This window comes from Fistularia commersonii, chromosome 25 (assembly GCF_037954325.1).
Source record: "Fistularia commersonii isolate RoL2024-O1a breed Wild chromosome 25, RoL_Fcom_v1.0, whole genome shotgun sequence".
NCBI lineage: Eukaryota > Metazoa > Chordata > Actinopteri > Syngnathiformes > Fistulariidae > Fistularia > Fistularia commersonii.
The window spans coordinates 6,254,823-6,276,533 of record NC_141308.1 but is presented as its reverse complement, the minus strand read 5'-3'; the positions used below and the strand labels follow the sequence as shown (position 1 = coordinate 6,276,533).

Here is a 21,711-nt window from a genome sequence, read left to right as displayed (position 1 = left end):
GGGGCGATTTTATTTGACATTGCTTCTGTCCTTTCAGCTTACTACGCAATCCTTCTCAAGGACAGAGAAGCGAGAGAAACAGTTCTGTATTGTGAGTGAACTGTTTGGATGAATGTAAGGGAATGCAAGAAGAGATGGAAAAGAAAGAGCAAGTGCTTACAGTTCTGTTTGAAAATAGCCTGAATAGTGTAACTCATAATTTTTTTTTCCCCCCATGAACCTAATTTCAACCACGGCGATTGAATTATTCATTCAACACCGATGACATGCAGGGAAGGAGACAAAGAGTCATTGCTCTATTTTGATTCACATAATAAATTCATGATTCAATGTTTCAAAGGAACAAGAAATGTGGAGAGGAAGAGGGATGGGGCCAAGGAATAGTTCAGCTGAGTTTGTTAAGGCTAGAATGTGTTAAACAAATTGAAAAATGCAGACAATCAAGCTAGGAATAAAGAGTGTTTGGGAAAAAAGGGAGGGGTAAGAGCCGTATCCACAACAACAAAAATACACTGAGTGTAAGCCACAGCTGACACAGCAGGATAATTTTGTCATTTGGAAACCAGGGGTCTCTTTTCCTGTCTATATAGATCATAGTGATTGATAGAGGGCAAATATGACAGTCCAGAATTGAGGAAGAGAGTGTTTTAAAATAAATTTTGAATGGAAAAAAGAGAATATGAAATGGACATTAGACTATCTGGAATGGCACAATGAGCTGGTAACTTTTTTGGATGGTTCTGGAGAAGATCCCCATTTCAAACAAAATAGCCTTTAGCACTTTGCTCAACACCAGGCATTGGCAAACTGTGGCCCGTGGGCCATATGCGGCCCGCCGGGCTTTTTAATCCGGCCCGCCGAACTTAAAATTTTAAGTTAAATCTCATTTATTTTCTCTGAAATTCCCGCGTTCCTCATACACATTGACATTTGGCGGTGTGTTACTCTTTATGACACTTTTTGCTTCTCCCTCTGAGTCCTCCTGTAAAAATGTGCGGACCAAAGAAGCGGAAAGCTGACAGCGGGTGCTGCGGCTGTCAAAGAGTACAATATCAGCCGACACGTTGCCACGAAGCAAGCTAACTATGCTAGAATGGGCGGCCACAGCTCAGAAATTAACGGTTAATTCACAAACTTAATGTTATCACAGACAGACAGCGAGTTAAAGAGTTGAATGCCGAAGCAAATTTTCCGCTGGCCTTCAAATTAGCGATTAGCCATGTTTGTACATCTCAGGAGAACAGCACACGTGTTTGGTTCGATATACAAACACCACAACAAAGCTAACTCCAGACCAATGTTCCCTCTAATTTTTCATGTCTGGGCATACGGACATCATCCCTGAGCACACTGAGAACCACTGTGAGCAACATTAGATGTGCACGCTGTGGCCACACACCAGTAACACACTTCATCATCGCTTCCATTTAGTCCATGTTTAGTCCATATTGTTCCATCAGAAAACTCGCTTACTGTTTTGCAGAGCAGACCTTTCTCACTCGAAAAAGAAAAAAAATCTCACCCATTTTCCCCGCTTGTTCTTCTATTTGCACAAACTCCGACAGCCGTTCCAACTTAGAAGAGTCACATTTCTTTTTTTCCATAGGTTTGGTGAGTTGGCGTATCACATCCAGTACCCGCTCGTTTCGCCATAAAAATGGGTTAACATGTTAGCATTAGCGCCACTTAACTCCGCCACACTGTTATTATTGTTGTATAGCGTGTATGGGCAAAGCACGTGCGCAAGTACTGTCAATGCCGTGATTGGCTATGTAGCGTAATTGCATCGTGTCGTATGATTGGCTTGACACCTGTCAATCACAGAGTTACACAGCATAACGATACAGAAAAATGTTACATATCGTCACCCACCCTCTTAAAATTATCGCCCAAGTTATTTTTTAAGATTTTTCAGGAAATACAAAAAACTGAACCATTAGACACAGTCTTGACATATGCAATTTCTATCAAAGGGGTATAATGGCACAATCCGTTTAATGGAGGATGTAGGCAATTTTGCCAGAGGTGGTCAGCATCATGAGGAGATGATTTAGGCAAAAAAAACATTTTTGTAAAAAAAAAAAGACGATTATTTGAAGAGGGTGACTATATCCAATTTATTTGCAGTGTGCTCAGTGCGCTGGATCGGTTTTCTTGTGCGCTGAGTGTGCAAGCAATGCACAGTTTCGCAGTTTAGAGGGAACATTACCCCTGACACTGACGCACTGGAAAAAATGTCCAAATCCTTTAACTCATTGGATTTTACATATTCTTCTATTCTATTTTATCCATGTCATTCATATATATTAGTTATATATTAGTCCACATAAATCCTCCTTTCATCTGTTCCCTGAACCCATTTTGGCCTGCGAGTCTAAAAGTTTGCCCGCCCCTGCTCTACATGGACAATGAAAGTTCTTGGTATTCTCTGTCAAAAATGTATCCACAAAAGAACTCATTTCATGCCATAGACAGACGAAGGGGTTCTACATTTGCATGTTCCCTCACTGAAATACAAAATTGTTGTCCAAAGACTGAACATTTTTGCTCATGGTTTTCAAATTGTAGCAAGAAAATTATATTTCATACATCTTTCACAGACTACATTTCAGAAACACTGTTCATCCCCACACACAAAACTGGGGCAGAATGATAATTTAGGAAACTTCCTCTATAAATCATTGAGCTACTTGTACTTGCTGGCTATTAATTATGACGTTCATTCTGCTTCTAGGCACCAGTACAAGTTCATTTGTCAAATTATTCACATGACAGATATTAATACCTACATATATACATATACAAGAACTAAAATCGACATGGAAATGTAGAAGCAAATGGGTGTCTGTTTGCCCTTCCTCATTTTTTTTTAAAAAAAAAAAGAAAGTTATCTGTGACCGCAACAATTCTGTTCTGGAGCCCCCTTGCTAAAGGGCAACAAGTCTCTGACCAATTTAAAATAGAGGTCAACACGAAATGGAGCACATCATTCATGCCCCTTTTGTTGTGTAAATGAGGAGAGAAGCCAAGCTAAGAATGAATTCATTTTTCGAAGCGGCTAACCTTTAGCTAGATGGGAACTTGAACAGGTACTGTACGCATTCACCCGGTGACTCAGCTATCGGCCCATGGATTATGTGACACATATAAAGGACAGAATGACATATACGTGCTGGCCTCCCCCAGCGACTTCCACATGGCTCGAGTCCTGCCGGGAGAGTAACACATGTGTGCTTGTGTGTGTGTGTGTGTGTGTGTGTGTGTGTATACAATTCATGCTTAACAGTCCCCAGGCCTTTGCTAGCCTGTTTGTGTAGCAGCGAGGCAGAAATAATATCTGAATCTGTGCTCCCTAAGAGAAAAATATGTGTGTGTGTGTGTGTGTGTGTGTGTGTGTGTGTGTGTGTGTGTGTGTGTGTGTGTGTGTGTGTGTGTGTGTGTTTACAGAATAGGGGGTCAGTGCTGAAGGACATCAGAAAAAAAATCTGTCCATCTACATTCACCCAAACATAATACTCTCACAACAGTGTGGAGAATTTTTAATGTAAAAAAAACATTGCCAGACACAAATTATACACACCACTTGCACTGAAAATCTTTGCATTTTAACTACTGTCAGCACAAAATAAACAGTTTTCCCCCGCAATAATATTCCCTGACCCCATTTTCTCCTGTCATGTATGGCAACATTTTTTTTTCATTTCAGAGAGCAGTGAGCGGTGTTGAAGAAATCTTATCTGAATCATTAAAAATCCAATTTGCAAGAAAAGGGCTCAACACACGCTTTCATCTGAGCCATTCTGTGCTGTGGTTTGTATTGGGCCTGAGATCAGAGAGAGAAATCAATAGCAAAATAGCATTCATTAACACAGTCCTTATGGATCAGAACTCTGTCCATCCACTGAGTCGCACATGAAACTGGCGGAAAGAGACAGACAAACAGTGAGGCGTACAAGTGAAAATGATTGAACTTATAGGTAAAAGGATCATGCACTGCATATACAATTACACACACACACGCATACATACACACACGTCAATAGCCCTTATTCCTCGGAGTCGTGTGGCTAGAATTAATGAATAATATCACCACCTGCCCCAAGGATCTGTTCTTCAGATGGCATTATAATGTAACACACACAGGGTTGCACGCAAATTAAGTGACTGAAGGCGACCCCATATTGACATCCATTTACATACATTAGCCCCAATCCATAACATTATAAATTCACAAATTGGTTTCAAACTACCCAAACCCCAATTGCAACCCCCGATAGCCATTTGAAAATTTCCGGAATTCAGCCCCAAGCATGACAGATCATAACAGCATATCCAGATTGCATTTTTTGATCCCAGCATTTTATTAAATGGGCACATCAGAATTCGACCTGTAGAACGTGACTAATCAAACTCGGCAATTTGTGTCAAACGTGATGATCAATAAAGTATATTCATTAAAAATAAGCTACATGGCAATATAAGATATGTGGGAGGGTGAAGTTTTCTCTCACCAGCACACAAGCATACACACATACACCCACACACCTACCGGATAATCTCTTTGACCTGCATTAACATTGTAGGGATGGGAAGCAAGAGTGAGCATGACCACAAATGACCCATATAAACATTTAATGAAGTCTGGGAAACACATGATCCTAATTCAAGCACAGCAGGTAATGAGAAGTCTGCCTTGCACGCGCACACCCACTCAAACATACACAAACATCACATGTTAAAACAGGAAAAGATCATTAACAGACAACTTTTCAATCAATTCAAACACAACTTTTCGGTTGATTCAAACTGAGGCGTATTGGCAGAAAGAACTCTGCCGAAGACAATACATTAATTTCAGAGATAGATGCTGAAAGAAAGTGTTTGAAAAATAATGAGTTCAATTAAAACTGCAACATACAGAACATAATGAATAGACCTTCTTCTATGTTTGATATAATAATCATTATTATTATAATAATGGGGGCAGTGTGGTGCAGGAGGCACTGCAATCGTCTTTGGAACCAAATTTTTTTTTTTTTGCTGAATAAAGTCCATGCGCCCCTTAAATCTAGTGAGCTGATGAGTTTGGCTGAATTGTTGAAACAGTCATCAAAACATGAGACAGACACAGGAAGAAAAGTTGCCATTATAGTTTTCATATTGAAAGAACAATTGTGCAAAGCCTGAGTGCGTGGTGTTGATTTTAAGGTTAATTACCACTTGGGATAACAGTGGGAGCTGTCAGTTCAATACCAAAAAAAGAAAAGAAAATGTATAAAGCTATGTAAGGTGGCATTGTACTGATCTGATCTAAATAATTAAATGTCATAGTCACCCATGGTACCATAATGTATCTGTTCTCTGTTCTAGAGACCTGAGTTTATGATATAATGGTAAAATCAAAGCATGATGGCATACGGACTGAATACATAACAGGATCTTTGTGGAACAGAAGCAGCATTTTTCACCACTAATTTACTTTTTCCTGTGATTTCTGCACTGAACATGCACTGTCTACCTCTTCCTACCTACACAGAGGGCAATGTGTAAGTGTTATAATCCAACCCTCACCTTGAAAGTGGTGCACTGAGGGGGTCTATGACAATGTTAATGGGCCAGACCATCATAATATCAAGGCTTGAACTGAAGGACTACGAACTATCGTAACTACTTGAAACAGTGGATGAGGTGGTTTTTCACAACTTGTTTAAGATTCTATACCTGCGGGGGAAAATGTGAAATTCGAAATTACATTTGATACATTACATTAAACATCTCTGCAAAAACATGCCACATGTGTTATGACATTGGCTGTTGCTTCACTAGAAAGAAACATTGTAACCTTCATCAATACTGGAAACTTTAAACAAATACACCTTGGAGGGTTGCATCTATCTGCAGGTATATTTTTTGTTATTCTGAGAGGGAGATCAAATCATTGCCAAATTTAATATGAGCATTTAGAGGTTGAGAATGACTCAAGGGACGGTCATGTCAAACTGGATAATGAAGCAAAGCTAAATGTTAATTCATTATGAGTGTTAGGCATGAGATATCAGGTGACCTTAAAACTTTCCTATCAGGCCTGAGCAGCCTGAGAGGGAGTGACAGAGAGGAAAACTGAAGCAGACAGACAGAAACAAATCATGAGCGAAGAAATGAACAACAGAAGATGAAGGCCCGAGGTCATGTTCGAAAAAAAAAAAATGCTGACAGGAAAGTAAATTAAAGAAAGCAAAATTGAAAGTTAAAGGTCATCGAGATGAAAATGGGGAGGTGCAACAGACAATAAACTATTATGAGGAAGTAAAAGAAATGAAAACCAGATAAACAGAAGGTTGGGAAGGGGTTTCAGAAGTGCATAGAAAAGGAAGATGAGACAGCAGCAGAATTGTAGTCTTCACCTGACTGTGATGCAGCGCTCACATTAACAATGTACATGCATGACAATAACTGCAGCACAAAAGCGTAATAGCCTTACACGAAGAATGCATATGCTCAGCAGGAATGAAACACATTCACAATTGTCTGTTATTGAACTGAGAGAGGGGTAATTACATTCATTTTTGTGAGCAACCGCTGTGGTAACCACAAAATTATGGAGTGTAATTTGGTTGTATTTTATTGTGTGTTGCACCCCCCATCATCATGCCACGATGTAACAGCAGCAATCTTACAATGCAGGGCATTCACGAGCTCCTTGGTGCACCTCTCAAGGTCACGCACACGTGCACGCTCACACACGCAGATCAAAGGCTCCTTGGACACGCCTACAACGCAGTCACCTTCCTATTCAAATCCTCTGGTTTGCACAGCCCATCATCCCGCTCAAGTATAAGCACGACTCTCACATTTCTGTTTCCCAGGAACTCCCAGGTTTCATGAAATCACTGCGTTGCTGAAAGCCTCTTAGGGAATCCATAACACACACACACCCACATATATGCATAGAGAAGTGTTGCTTCTAAGCGAGGGCCAATAAATACAGGCTTACATAACACATACTTTGATTCAGAGGTCACACAAAATATTTTTAGAAAAATGGCAAATGACAACTATGACTGGAAATATTTTATGGATGTCTCCAAGCTGTAAAAATCAGAGTTTACTCAAATTTGAGGAGTTAAAAATGTACCTATAATGTTTTTTTGGGGTAACCATTTTCACTAAATCTTAAATTTTTTTCCCCATAAACACACTATGAAATGATGTATTAATGATATTTTTTACAAGAAATGCCCCAGTTTGTGTGTATGTGTGTATCTCACAATATTTGTATGGGTCAAGTTTTAACAATCTAAAACATTCTCTCAAAATTTGCGAACAGGAGAAGATGTAGAAAAAAAAATTCTCAGCTGCAAAACCTGATGTTTTTGTCTTAAGAGCCAATGACAATATGATAATAGCAATGTGGAGTCTGGAAAACTGATTTTTTAATTTATTTCATTTTTATTTTTTACCAGTGGACAGATATCTCCGGACATGTGGAGAAGTATTGTGATCAGGCTCGAGGTGCCTTTGTCATCCGATGACACTCAGTGCAACAGATGAACAAATGAAGTCTGTTACCCTCATGTATAAGTATATATTTGGCACTAAACTCAGCTCAAAATAAGCACAAAGCAAGAGAAGCCTGATCTGCAGTCTGAAGTTGAAGAAAATATTTATGAGGGACTTGGCAAAGTTTTGAAATATTAAGCTCTTAGAGAAGGCTAATTGTTTGCTGGAGGTCGTCAGATCTGCGAGGATGGATACATGTGGACATGGTGGGGGTCGCTTAAAAGACAGAATTAATTCCTATAAATGTTCATTACTCAATGAATTGTCTGCTGATTGCAAATAATGGCACACAAAAGATAATGATGCCTCTATAGATGATAATGATTCATATCTAACACTTCTGCCAAATACCCCCATTGGCATTCAAACATTCAATTTTTACTTTTACCAAATGCTATGTACAGTAAATGTCTAGGGGATGGTGAGAGTGGACAGTAGGTGTACAGTATATGTTTCCATATTGTTAATAGCAAGGTTTGTCTTCTGAACAATTACGAAGCTTAATTTAGGGTACTGAAAAACTTTGTGGATTTCATCACATTTTGATATTTCAATTAGAAGCAGGAAACTGTGTGTCAAAGTGTTCTTGAGCAAGACACTGAACCCCTAATGGCTCTGCTGGCGCTGGACCTATGCTGCCTTCTGCTCATGGTTCATCCATGATGGGTTAGATGCAGTTGTCAAATTTTACTGATGTGCTCTATGTGTAATTGTATGTGACATTTCTTCTTCTAGATCTAAACACAGTTTTACACTGTGTCGTTTTACACATTGTATCGAAGCCCGCATTTGGGCTGGATGCATGAACAATTCATTCACGCGTCATCGTCAATTCTTTACTTCATCAGTTGCGGTACTTTCAACGCTGGAGTTAGTCATAAACAAAAAATGATCAAATTAAAATATAAATAGAGCGGCCTAAAACAAGAATTGTATCCTGAGTGTCCAATTTTCCCAGAGCTGTCACATGAACATGTGTTATTAAGGACATTGCAATAAATCTTGAAATAAACCAGATTAGTCCCTTACAGGGATGCTACTGGGGCTTTCATAAATAAATCAAGCATCCCGTCTTCACAGCGACTTGTGATTCTTCTACTGGCTGGTCTCTTTCTCTCGCTCTCGCTTTTCCCTTACTTTCCCTGGGGTGCCTTAAAACAATCACTCTGCTGCTACTGTATTATCAGTCACTGGAAAAAAGACATCAGCAATCAGCACCTGTAAACACTGAGCCCCTGTACTACACTCTCTCCTTTTTCCTCCTGTGTCTGAACTTTGTCCTTTTCACTGCGTCCTTTCACCTTCTTCCACAACCTTTTTCTTTATGATTCATTGTAATTATCACTCTCTTTTTGTTCATCTGGTCCCGTTTCAACAGTGGATCCCCCAAGCTTTGTCCCTGGTATTTTAAAGGGAGCAGAAAGGACAACGCTTTACATGTCACTCATGCAGCTGACTGCTAAATAGGTTATGCGGGTGATGGGAGTATGGGCACGTATTTTTGTAAGTGTTGTGTTTCAGAGTCAAACAGTTGCATTAAAGATGATACAGCAGGATCAATTAACTGCCGAAGGTAAGAGCATGGGGGGGGGGGGTATTATGATTGAGGGCGGCATATTTTTAGCCTGGTCACTCCCCTTCCAGGCGCCGATGGCGAGTGTGTTCCCATGCCGGGAGTGATGTGCCTACCAGCTTTGTCTATGTGCGGGTCTTTTTCTTTTCTGTTGTTTTGTCCTCCCTGAGAAAAGACTGCGAGCAAAGATAAAGTTAAAACACCAAACAAGTTAATGAGGAACAGGAAATAATGAGCTGATTGCATGATTACACTCACAATCCTTTTGTACTCTGTAAAGGCTCACAGCTATTTCTTATTTCCATATCTATTTTGGATCTACACAGCAGCAAAATATGAAGTGCCCCTGGAATGTTAACGTGTCAGTGAAATCACGTTTTTGCTCAGATTCTGGCGCCCTTTCAAAAATGGTCGTGAAATCACGGCCCCTTCTTCACTTTGAAGAAAGGGGACTGGAAACTGGCCGGTGATGTTGTCCCGAGAGACAGAGCCAGGTAAAGGTAATTGCTTAGCAAGAGAATGAATCAGAAGAGCAGATAGGGGGAAGAGGGAGAAAGGTGACAGCCTATAATTGGGCAGAGGGAACAGAGTGGAAAGCGAGGGTGCAAGGAGATTTGATGGGAAATAAGAAGCGCTTCCCCTCATGCAAACCTGCTGTCTGGAGCCATATGCACCCCGCCACAACGTGACACAACACATGGCCTCACATGTCATGTTACCACACATGGCATCCTGCAGTGTATCATTGCTGAGCAGAGCTGAACAAATATCTTAAACCGGAGTACGTAAACAAGTCCTGGCCGTGTGTCTTCTGCTTTTCCCAGCAGCCAAGTTGTCCCCTCAGATGATTTTTTTTTATTGAGCGTGATTTACGACGCCGTGCTCCTGGGCAGGACACATAACTCATGTAAAACTTAATGTCATTTGCAATTTGATATCCACATAACAAGTGTTGAGAAGAGAGTGATTTCTTAATTTGTCAAACAACATTCCATCAAGAAAGATTTATTTACATGCACCGATCTGGCAGCCGAGGAAAGCCATTATGAAATGCCTGCAGTGGTTTGCGATAATGTTGTAACAATATGTAGATGGCAAAACTGGGTAGACCCATGCACTTTCTCTCTCCTCCTCACCCTCATTCCTTTCCTACAAGTATTTGAGAGCAAGTAGGGAGACTTGTCAGGGTGAGTAGTCGTCAACCCAGAAGATCTGCAAAGACGCACAATTGCGTTTCTAGTGCTCTTGCGCTCTGCTGGCAAAAAAATTTACAAAGGTCAACTGTGCTGCGCTATGTGTGTCAGTGTGTAAGCATGCATACCCCGGATTGAGTTGTGGTCCCTGGTGCCTCCTCATCTGTCCAGCTGTGTGTGACCGTATTTTTCCTTCCTCCCGGATCTCTTGGCCCGCAGGTTGCGGAAAGTGCTCCACACGTGTTTACTCCCGACTCCAGCTCCCCTGGTCGCTCTCAGTCTCTGTCCGTCTCACTTTCAGAGGCTGGCATCAGCAGCTGTAAGGAACCTGCCTCTTACAACCTCCCCCTCTCTTTCTTCCTTCTCATTCACCCGATGTCTTCCTCCCTCCCCCTCCTCCCTCCCTCCAGCAGGCTTGTGTGTACACACCTCCTCTTACTCTTGGTTGGTTATTGTACCAAAAAATCCAGGACAAAAAATCCAGGTATGCACAAGAGGGGGTCTCATATGAGATTGCTCCTCAGCCAAGGTGCCCTCCAACTCCCCTAGCGTGGACGTGGGAGTGTTGGAGAGGAGGAGGAGGTCAGAACAGAGCCTGCTGTTGCTGTAGATGTTGCCTCTGCCTCCTTCAGAGTGAGCGCCCCTCTCTTTTTAAGCGTGCTTTTCATCGTTCTCTCTCTCTCTCTCGCTCTGTGCTGTCTCACTCTTAATCTCACCACCCACCCTCCCTCCCTCTCCCCTCTCAGTCGCTGCCTATCTGCTGCTGCTGCTCCGGCTGTTTGGATTCACCATTCACTGAGCTGCCGGGTTTGGGGTTTAGGGAGTCTCTCCAAACACGCTGCCAGGAAATAAAATGAAGACTGACAACGGGGACTGGGGCAAAGTAAGTGGGAGGGGTATAACTTTCTTTTTTTCCCAAGCAGAGTAACAAAGCAGAATATAGCTGCGGATGAAAAATGTGCATAGAAATATAAAATCCAGATTGGAAAGCAGATTAATACAAAACTGTAATAAATAAAAACATGCATTGCAAATGACACAAGAAGATGACATGTGATTCAAATGCTGAATATTCATGATTTGCTCTTCTCATATTAGGTCTGTCAGGTTTTTCAAAAAACTCGTTTCAATAGCATCCACCCATTATCTACTGCTTTTCCTGCACTTTGGGTTGCAGGATGCGGGAGCCTATCCCAGTTGTCATTGGATGAGAGGTGGGGTATGATTCTGAAAATTCAGAATTAACGCTAAAGATTCTTCTTATGAAACCCTGCCAGGTATTTATCTTTCACAAAACAGATGTTTACGCTCCAGTGCAACAATAACAGACGAGAGGCACTAATGGGGGCAAAATAAAAACAATGTCTGACTATTAAATTCAACATAACAAGCTTTTGCCTGATCTCCTCTAGGCATCCCAGACCAATGGGGTCATGACGGCAAAGGATGGCTCGCATGTAATTTTCCATCTTGACCAGTAGAGCACAATGTTAAATCTCTTGTATTCTGAAGACCTTAATCTGACATCTTCAGATGCATAATTTGAGTAAAAAGATTTTAACTGAGTGGTTAACTATACATGGTTGTCATCATGTCGTTGTGACTATAAAATAAAAAGGGGAATGTAAATTTTCCGGTGGGATTGTTATGATTAATCCCCTCCCCCGTTTGCTTGCGGCATTCAGAGAGAGGGAATGAATTAGAGAGGGGGAGAGAGAGAGCGAGATAGAGAGCAAGAGCGAAAGAGAGAGAGAGAGATTGAGAAAATAGACATTTTTATTGTTTGGTGCTGTTGCCTTGTCAGGGGAAATCAGATCAACGTGTACTGAGATTTAAACCCACTCACACATACACACAGACACCCATGGAGACACACTCTTGTAGCTCAACCAACTCCCTGAGGTCAGTTAACAGCTCATCGCAGGAAAGGAGAAGTCTGGCCTGTAACCCTGAGGCCAGAGGTTACGCATGTGATGAGACTTGGCGGAGGCAGAGTACAGCAAACACCTAACACTCAGCCCTCTGAGTTCAACCAACCAACCAACCAACCACCCTCCCACCCAAACACACACAGAGACTAGGTGTGCGACATTTACCCCTTCAGCTTGTGTCAAACAGAAAGACAGTGGTTTCATGGTTTTTCCACAATTTCTGTAGTTGACAGGGTGTTATTTTGCTGAATGCACCAAGTTTGTGAAACAGTTACAACAATCAAATGAACCCTCATGGGTTCTCATGCGTGTTGGATTTCAGATTAAAATCTGCATTTTGCTGTATTTGAGCCTGTTCGGAAAACTGCACTTGAACGGTATCAATATCCGCAGCCCTTCCATGGAATTAATGACCTGGAATGTCAATGGGCACTACAAGGCTTTAGCTCTTTTAATCATACACAAAGAATAATTATTCATTATCTATTTATATCCATTTATTAGGAGAGTAGAAAGGAATAAAGAAAGCATGATAATGAAGAGACAGTACCTTTTGAATGTACCAAAGTCATTTCTGGACTCCCATAAGTTTATGAAAATGTGAAACTAGAGTGATTATATGAATTGGTAGATATGTATAGAGGTTAATTTACAAACATGGGGCTGAACTAGAAAACATGAAGGTGTGAGACTGTCTCACTTTAAGTATGAGGAAAATGTCATGTGAACGACATTCATTTTTACACAACACATTGAAGTTAATTTGGAAAAGAACTGCTTTATAGCTGAGGACACCCGAATGTAGAAACCGCTGGCAAAAATAGTTGCAGAAGGAATAAACACGTTCTAAGAGGGTTGGATTTAAGGTCATCAACCATTAAGACTTCAAAATTCTACACTGGGACCCAATGGACAAGTAATAAGTATATAAAAATTCTGGCATGTTGTGCAATGAATTATGACATATGGTCCCATCTAAAAAGAATACTTATTAATAACCACTTACCATTAAAAGAAGTTTACATAAACCTTTTGAATTACTCAAAAGGGCAGTGGAATCCAGAACTGAGAGGCCGTACAAGTGAAAAGATGGGCTAAGGACTGAGAGGTATCCCATAGATTTACCCCAAGCCACTTGTGTGCACGCATTCGTGAGTCAAACCAGGGGTGCACAGAGGACAGCAATTAGGATGGACCAGTACCCACGGCACTTGCAGGCTCTGAAAGTGACACTGAGGGAAAATTAGCTGGATTACAGTCAAACAAAATAAGGTTGTGTTAAAATGTTGCACAGCTACCAATGTTTGCCCAGGCCTCTTAACATTAATATTATAAAAGTAAAAAAGGGGAAAAAAAAAAGTCTTACATCATACTTATTTTTATCCAAACTTATATTAGATCACTTTTCCCTTCTCCTGACCACAGCGAACGATCTGCCTTCATCTAACCTTAATCTGTACATCCTCTTCTCTCACACCAACTATCTTCATTTACTCTTTAACTGCATCCATCAATCTCATCTCAGGTTTTCCTCTTATATTATATCACGAAAAAATTTAACTTTACAGCCGCTAACGCATTACAGGGACTGAATAATGCAAAGCACTGAGGAATGCAGACAAAAGAGGAGCTCCTTATGTATTTAGGTAGGGTGCTGAAACAGCATCACCTTTAAACCTGTATATGGAATGACCTGGCCCAAACAACACATGTGTCCTTGCTTAAATTACTGAAGAGAGAATGTGTTACCATCCGCCTGCCATTTCTGCAAGAGCATCGGTTGTGAAAGGAGCATGGCCACAACATAAAATTTGCACCAGTTTGCACCAGGGCGGGCCTGAAATCGCAAAAGGATGGTCCTCAGGGAAGAGCGTGTTTGAGAACTTCCTACCTTTATATTCATAAAGTGATGTGCAAGGGAATGCTGACAAATCAAAGTATAAAAACACCTACACCTGCCAAGACCGGACTCGACTTTATGTAAATTCTACGGTGCATTACTTTGAACGATATTAAAAAGGTACGTGTGAAATATCATATCTTATTTCAGCAAAATAAAAACTGCAGGACACCAGGACGTGAAATAATTTTGAAAAGACAGAGTGATTCAGACAGGCTACAGACAAACAACTGAACATCTAATCTAACATTAAACCAGCACTGCAAAAAAGTGAAAAATAAATCAAAACCAACAGGTAACCAATTCCAAAATGGAAAGAGTAATATTCAAAATCTGTCCAGGGTCAGATGTACAAGAAGGCACACTTGAAGGAAAAAAATACAAAAAAAAAAACCAAACACACACATGGAAATGGCCAGATAGATGTAAAGCTGTTTTGAAAGCTGAGGGAAAGAATTTAGGACTATATTTACACAGACAAACAGCACACAACAGAGACACATAAGGACAGGGGCAGCCAACCATAAAGAGCATGAAACAAACAGGAATTAAAAGCATCAACTTGGGACTGAATGGCAAAATAAAAGAGGAAAGAGAGAAAAGTGAGTCCAACAAAGCCTCCAACCTACTAAATGTCAGTGTAGCACATCAGAAAACAGACATTCTATGTTTTATATATAGAGTACAAAAGATTGTAGAGCCATTTTACAGCAACTTTAATATGTGGTACATCCTATGCAATTTTAAAGGCATAAAAAGAGCCAGGTCTGAACAGCCACAAAACTTAGTGTAGATTTTCTTGTGAAAAAAGAGTTAGCTGCTTGCCTCAACAGTCATCTGAGCACTTGGTTAGTTTTAACATCACTGATAACATGTCACTCAACTGTAATATAGAAAAATCAAGAGCAGGTAACTTTTTTTTTAACCAATATAACCAAACATTTAATAGACTAACAGAAAACAAAACACTCTAAAAACAAATTCATTTATATGTATAGACACAACGTCCAGCATGACTGTTTGATGAATGTATGAATTTCCCAACTGCAGGACTAATAAAGGACAATTTTAAAACTTGATGTGAAGCAGGCAGGCAGTGGACTGCATTAAGTACCTCCCTGTGTTATTTTTCATTCCTCTCTAAATTTACAAAGACGCTTCAACTGTTTTAAGATTTCCCCTAAAAAAGGCGGCAGAGATACAATATGTCTGTGTGTGTCCACTTATATATTAAATCTGTTCATATGATGGAGACACTTTTTCAATGGTCCATTTTGGAAGTAGGATGACATTTAGGACAGAATAGGATGACATTTGAGTTGCCATGGATGTGGTCCGTAGGTCACAGATAAATGCATTAAATCAATGGACGTGACCCAACACAAACTAACTGTTGCAAATAGTAGATTTTCAAGAGGACGTACGGTGTGGAACTGCTCTGTCAATGTGAAGAATACTTTACGGAAATGAATGTATTAATCACTGACTCAAATACACAACATTACAAATGATGAATGGCTAGACTTTCATTATCTCTAAACTGCTCCAATACCATGCTGATTTATTCTCACGCTTATCTTTTCTTATCACCCTATGTTTAAGTACCTTGATATATGCAAATAGTTCCTGAATGCAAGCAAATGTCGCAGATGAAACAGGAAATTTGATTTCATTATTCAACATTTTTTTTCGGTCTGGGTGCATGCGTGCTATCAGCAGCAGTTTCATGACACTAATCGCAGCTTCGTTCATTTCTGTTGTGGTTGGCAACTTCACCGCATTTCAGCGTATTGAAACGGCAGACAGTTAAGAGCCAAGTGGAATTACATCAACTGCAGTCACACACACAAAAATACCACACACTGCTCATATGACCTCAGCTATGTCACACAAGTAACTCTACACTAACGATGTCACGGTCCGAAACCCAAGTATACCAGCACATAAGATCTACCTAATCTCTACATAGTTTTGTTAGACGAGAGCACGTAATTTTATCTTTATTTTAGATTTTTCCAGAACTCAATTCTACGTTGATGACCACAGAGGAAATTAGTAAATAATTCCCAAACTTCTCTGTGACATGGTTATTAAACACTTCTCATTAGTGTCCCAGACTATATTGGAATTTCAATTTTGAAGTCAGTAAAGGTGATTAGTTTTTTATGAATTAACCTGTTCCTTCAAGAAATGATAAATGGTAAACATCACCTTTCTGAGCTTTAACAACACCATCATTACGTAGCTGACTAACCCTAATAATATGTTAATGACACAGTTCAGGTGCTCTGTGAAGATTAAATTCAAATCTGAGCAACACACAGATGCACTATCATGCACTATTCATGAACATTAATTTCAAAGGCGAAAGGCAATGAAAGCAAAACAGAATCAGTTAATATACATGAAATCATAGATCCTGGATGTCGTGTTGGTCTCCCATCATGCTATTTGTGTGTGGACACAGAAACCAAACAGATGAAGGTGTTCATTCTCTGTGACTATGTTTAGGTCTGAGTGTTAACAGTCTCGGTTTTAGGATAGGATAGCACCGAGCTCATTAAATGAGGCAAATAATTGCAGTGATTCATTGAGTTCCCCACACAGTTCAACATAGTTACAAGTTCACCATAAAGAGTGAAGACTGAGGAGCATGTTTGTGTTTGCAGTTGACCAGCAAAGAATGACTGCATAAGTGACAGTAGGTGCAAACACAGAGTAGGTAGTAACATCTGAATTCAATTGTGCATGAGTTAATGATTGTACCGTGAAGATGAAAAGCAGGATGTCTAAAGTTGCTTTGTGAATTGTATGGTACTGTAGTAGAGGGATCTGTGGAAGAAGCAAGTTGAGAAATTTCAGTGCTTTAGCAAAGGCTTCTGAAAAGGGTGGTGGTGTGGCGTGGCGCGGCACAGGGGGTAGAGCAATCATCTTTGGAATATTCCTGGTTTCTCCTAGTGTGTCAAAGTGTTGTTGAGCAAGACAGTGAACCCGTAACTGCTTCCCTGGTGTTGATGGATGGCAGCCTACTGCTCATGGTTCATCCATGATGGGTTAATTGCAGAGGAAGAATTTCCCCATGAGGGATTAATGAGTTATAATTATTAAATTAGAAGAAAAAGCACCTGAGGGGTTTTTTAGAAGTACATTTTGCCAATGGTGACATAAACAGTCAATGGTTAAAACAGACAGGAAGATAAACAGCACCAAAAGTAGTAATTGTCAAAAAAAAGGGGGGGGGGGGGTGACATCTTTCAGTTTGCTTATGTCACCTCCTCACAACAGCAGAAATTTGTGCATAATTTATGTAGATTAGCACCTCCCTTATAAAAATTTGAACTGGGCGTTTACATTTACAGTAACTGCATAAGGCTTATGTGTAACGCTTTTCGTCAATGTATTCCGCAAACTAAGGTTAAACTAAGGCAAACCGAAAGGGCAAGGTACTCTATGTTATTTTTGACCTCATTCCATTATGTGGATTTTTTGTTTTTTTGTTTTAACCCACTGACATACTAACACTCTGCTTTTATGACAAACTTGTGAAAAAAGTTAAATGGGGATAGGATGTCATTGTTTACCCTGTTGTTGTACCCTTGGATTCACGGGAACACAAACTAAATTCCGTTGTAATAAAAGACACTTGCTAAAAACCAAAGCCGGATAAATAATTTCTCAAGACTTTGTATATCGTGAGATTTTGTTTCATATAGAGAAAATCACCATCTGTTTGTCATAATAAAAACTGATGGCTCACTGGCTCTGGCAGTGGCCTCAGATAGCGTATCAGGCTCAGCATTCTCTACCTGCACAGTTTTCTGAGCATCTCCCACACCAATCTGACAAATAAATACCTTCTGCCCATCTCTTTTCATCAGCTCTCCTTGTCTCCATGGTTCCCCCGCTTTTATTTCTTAAAGTGCCTGAGAAGAAAGATTAGTGAGGACATATTCCTTAACAACAATATTAGGAGAAGAGTGGAACTGCAGCTGGTTGTGATGCTATGCATAGAAGCATTGTGATTTTTTTTTTTTGTTGTTGTTGTTTTGTACCTGCATGTGTGTCTGAAGTGAGGGTCTTATCAGTGAAAACAGACCTGGACGTGAGCAGGATGGTGAGCAGGAGGATGAGATGTGGCTGGAAGGGTAGGATAGGAAAGCAAGAGTGAAATAGAAGGATAAGAGAAGAAATAGGAGACTGGAAGGGGAGATGGATGATAGACACATGGAGGATATCAAAAAGGGATAATGGGTTGTGAACGAGCAGCGCACAAGATAAAAGACAAAAAGGGGAAGAGTGGGAGGGAAATGGGGAGCAAATGGGACGTGATCTGAGTGGAAAGTGAGACAAGAGGGAGGGACTGTGGAAAAAGAGAACAGCTTGAGGGTGAAAATTATTACAAGGTGATAAAGAGGAGCAGACAGGTGAGCCAGAGATATCAGGAATTTGTTTTTTTTTTCTTTTATGGACTCGTCTCTATCGACAGGTGTCTGGAGGATGGACAGTGTATGGAAAACAATCAAAACAGACGGGGGATTTGGAATTACACTTCATCTATACTACAGGGAGGAGGACTAGCTTAGTCATTTAAAGTGATATTATGTTGACAGACACATCGCACAGCAACAGAAGGCAGAAATTGATACTGCCGTTGCTTTTGACTCACATAACAAGTGTTGAGAATGAACACATCAAATATATTGCATTGTGGGGCATGGCATGATAGCCTAATGCTCACCAAGGGGGCCAAACTCATAAAAGCAGATTCAATGTAAAGGGTCAAGCACCAATGCTAAGTTTATTTTTCACATACATTCACAACGAAAAGAAAGTGCCAATTTTCTTGTTAATGTAAGAGGGAATTAGTAGTCTGCTCCAGTATACATTTTTGTAACCGACCGTACCGTTAACTGCACTTGCAGGTGATTCTCCTGTAATTTGGATATTAACATTCATTCCTTCATTCAATATCTATATTCCTTATCCTGCACTCAGATTGCGGTGGGGGGGGGGCTGGAGCCTATCTCAGCTGTCTCTGGGCAAGAGACTGGGTGCACATCCCATGTCCACATATAGAGCTGTCCAACCATTCACTCACTTCAGTCACACACCCATGCAATTTAGGCTCTCCAATGAACATATGGCATGTTATTGGGCAGTGGAAGGAAGCCAGAGAACACGGACGAAACCCGCACAGACCCGGAGAGAACATGAAAACTTTACACAGAAGGACCCCTGATGGAATAGAACTGGGGATCTTCTTCCTGTGAGGCGGACGCACTAAGCATTACATCACCGTTCGGTCCAATTTTGTAACATGTACGCGTTTAGACGCGCGGTGACAAATCAGATTTGGCAGGAAAACATTGCCGAACATTCACAAAAGAACTACACATCTGTGAGGAAAACATGATTTTTGAGCATCGACCATATATCTTGGATTAGTGTTGACCAACTTGGAAATCCTTACACAGAATTTGGTTCATATTTGAATTAAATGTACACACTAGGTCACACGTAGCAGGCTTAGGGAGTAGTGTCAAATGTATTTTGGTGTAACTGACTGGTCTTCTATGTTTCATCTTTGTTTACTGATTCCAGTTGCTCAGAAGGCTGTCGCACACTTTTATGGGCCAGAGAATATATTGAGAATACTTTGATGCTGCCTTCAAAGCTGACCATTCTGCAGGCAGTTTGAAGGTCTCAGCTGACAGGAAGGTCTCAGATTTTATGTAAAGAACATAAGCACGTGTTATCTTTTATCTAGTCTAGGTGCCAAATGAATAAAGTTTGAGGTTTACTGCAGGATGCTGTCATCGCTTTGTTTTGTAAGATGCATATCAACATCTGCAGTCTGCTTCTGCCACAAGCCCCCTACCCCTCTATTTCCATAGTTTAAGCTCTTAATAGTTAATGAAAAGATTAAGATCCCCTCCTTACGTTTGGCAGGGCATAAAAAAATGCATATTACATTTTGAAAATGCCACCTGCTTTTGCTTCTTCCTTACAAATTTCACAACAAAGGAACATTTTATGACAGATCTTTGAATGCTTGAGACGACTTCACAATGAAGTTCCTACTCCGTCTTTTTTAAGGTTACACGCTTATGTTGGCTGAATAATGCACAAGGGAAGACACAAAAAGAAACATTTTTGTCCTTGTCTACAGTTTTTTTTTTGCTTAATTATGTGCCTTATATGTCTTAAATATAGTCAATAATTGATGTTTCTGCTTAAGGTGTTTCTTTCCTGGGGGGCAGCTTTACATCCATAGTAACACCATCCCTGCCACATCAACCCACAGCCATTAGCAATAAAAACTCACTTAACAGGATTCAAATCTTTACAATAGTGCTGACACAGGATATATATTTCTGAGCAAAACTACTCAAGAGAAGGAAGTCATCGGTGTGTTGCCGTACAAAACACTCTGTAGCGATGCAGTGCCCTTAAGGCTCTAAAAACACGAATTGCCTCGCTCCGAAGCCAGCAGCCAGCCAGACTGTCCAGCAGTAAATCACATCAAAAGTTAGGATTTAAGAGAAAGCCAAGGAGTGCAGAGATGAAAAGGATAGCCTAAAATGCCTTTAAAAAGTAAGTGAGACAGGAAAAAGGGGATCTGGATAGAGTGCACGAGGAGATTGATATAAATATAGAAAAAAAGATTAGTAATAATCATATCCAGAGGGGAAAGATAGATACAATGTGTGCCCCCCTACAGGGATAGCTTGAAATAGAAAAATGCTCACGATAATGGAGTGTCTGGATGTGACTGAGTGTCTACACGTGTGCACACACACGCACCCGCGCCCGCATTTGAAAATGAAAATAACACTGCAAGGTGGAGAGAGATAGAGTGAGTGTGAATTAAGAGATATGGAGATATGACAGCAGAGGTCCACAAAAATCAATACCGCTATGACTGGAGTGAGATAAAGTGGAATGAGGGGGAACTGGGGCAGCAGTGGGGGAGTGACTGGTGACAATAGAGCTGAAAGAAAGGCAAAGCAGGGAGAGGGAATGAGAGAGTGATGAGAGAGATGTTGTGACGAATATAAGAGAGAGCAAGTTGATATGAGAGGAGCTGTTGTTTGTCCTCAGGCTGCTCTCTTCGACGAAGGACAAGGATGTGGGGGTGGTAAGCAACATTTACCGACACAAACTGTGAGCTTGTGTGTGTGTGTGTATGTGTGTGTGTGTGTGTGAGAGAGAGAGTGTGTGTTCTTTTTTCATAGCAACCAGCCACCAATAACATTATATAAGAATGATCAAACCAGAAGAAACCATAGCAACTGTAATTCAACGTCCACTAGCTTCAGTTTGTCCAAACACACAAATCAGGTGTGACAATGCAATTACAGTTGCTAAATAGCGTTGCCGACCTTACGAAAAAAAAATCAATTTTTAATAATCCCTGCCTGATGCTATTTCTTAAGATGAGGAGCGAATAACTCACAACCTAACGGGGATGAGATGTTATGATGCCGCTGCAGGCTAGAGGGCTGTTAGTCAGAAAATTCCTGAGGGGAATCCAGACAGTGATGGGTACAGTCT

The 21,711-nt window shown here is 40.6% G+C and overlaps 1 protein-coding gene across 1 annotated transcript in view; it reads right to left on the bottom strand.

Moving 5' to 3' along the window:
* Positions 1 to 10,867, bottom strand: part of lingo3b (leucine rich repeat and Ig domain containing 3b) — a 44,223-nt gene extending 33,356 nt beyond the window's left edge. Inside the window, exon 1 of the mRNA XM_086172060.1 lies at positions 10,455 to 10,867. The gene's annotated coding sequence lies outside the window, so the exon portion shown is untranslated. The remainder of the gene's footprint in view (positions 1 to 10,454) is intronic.
* Between the last annotated feature and the right edge of the window lie 10,844 nt (positions 10,868 to 21,711).